Source organism: Mustela nigripes, chromosome 13, assembly GCF_022355385.1.
Source record: "Mustela nigripes isolate SB6536 chromosome 13, MUSNIG.SB6536, whole genome shotgun sequence".
Lineage (NCBI taxonomy): Eukaryota > Metazoa > Chordata > Mammalia > Carnivora > Mustelidae > Mustela > Mustela nigripes.
Genome location: NC_081569.1, coordinates 48,090,293 through 48,092,006, shown reverse-complemented (window position 1 = coordinate 48,092,006; position 1,714 = coordinate 48,090,293).

Sequence of the window (1,714 nt, the reverse complement as noted above, 5' to 3'; positions counted from 1 at the left end):
AAAACCTATCATCATGCACTTGTCCAAACATACAGAATGTATGCCACCAAGAATGAATCCTAATGTAAACTATGGACTTGGAGGTCATAATGATACATCAATGAAAATTTATTGATTTTAACAAATGTACTATTTTGGTGGGGGAAATTGATAGTGGGGGAGATCATACATATGTGGGTATATATGGAAACTGCACCTTCCTCCTTAATTTTGTCTAAAACTGCTCTAAAAAATAAAGTTTATTTTTAAAAAGGTAAAACCATTAAAGTACTAGAATAAAAAAGAGGAATTTTGTAAAATCTCAGAGAAAGGTCAGACATAAAACACAAAGGCACCCAAAGAAAAAAAATGTGTAAATTTGATTTATAAAGGTTTTTGATTTCTACATGGAAAAAGCAAAATACAAATAATAAACTAGACAGAATATTTGTAAAACTATGACACAAAATTCCAATTTCCTTGTTACATTAAAAGGTTGTATGTATTACCAAGGAAAAGCAACCAGTAAAGAAATAAACATGAAGAAGCCATTTCCAGAAATAAAAATGTAAATATAAAAAGATGTCCATGGTGCCTGGGTGGCTCAGTGGGTTAAAGCCTCTGCCTTCAGCCCTGGGATCCAGCCCCACATAGGGCTCTCTGCTCAGCAGGGAGCCGGCTTCCCTTCCTCTCTCTCTGCCTGCCTCTCTGTCTACTTGTGATCTTTGTCAAATAAATAAATAAAATCTTAAAAAAAAAAAAAAGAAAAGAAAAGAAAAAGAAAATATGCCTATATAATTTATTTTGAATAAAGGCATTAAGTGACTTGCTCATATTCATTCAACTAACTGTACAATCAGAACTTGAACCCTGGACCTATGACAACTCCACATTCATGCTCTTGTTTTAGTTTTAAATAAATTAAAAAAGAATCTTAAAAAAAAAAAAGCTGTCCAACCTCACTCATAATTAAAGAAATATACATTAAAACAACTAGATAATACTTTTCATCTAACAGATTGGCCAAAATATAAAAGTTTGTGTATGTAATGTGTGGATAATCGAACTAATTATTTTGAAAATTGTTAAAAAAGAGTAAAATTTTATGTTTTTCCAGGACACACTGGACCCCTAGGGAACTGAATAATAGGGAGAGGAAGTTTCTCATTATAGACGTTCCAGCTAATAAGAAAGGAATGATACGGGGCGCCTGGCTGGCTCAGTGGGTTGAAGCCTCTGCCTTCAGCTCAGGTCATGATCTCAGGGTCCTGGGATTGAGTCCTGCATCAGGCTCTCTGGTCAGCCGGGAGCCTGCTTCCCTCTCTCTCTGCCTGTCTCTCTGCCTACTTGTGATCTCTCTGTCAAATAAATAAATAAAATCTTAAAGAAAAAAAGGAATGATATGTCCATTTTGCAACACCTAATCTATCTAGGTAATGAACATCAAAGGCTGCTCTATAAATACAAAAATAAACACAACCAGATGATCTACACTATCTTGACCAAAAAATGAGATAAACTTGAGTCTGATAAAGCCTCTCCAGATCCAACTATCAATTTACAGAAAATATGGAGGACAGGAAACCATACTAAATCGCATTATGGAGATACAATCAGCAAAATTCATAGGTGTAAAACTATAGGTCAAATGACCAATTTTTTGGATAAATAAGCTTCAAGGGGGAGAAAAGGTGGAAGAAACTCTTTAGATTAAAAAACTTATGTGTCAAATCAA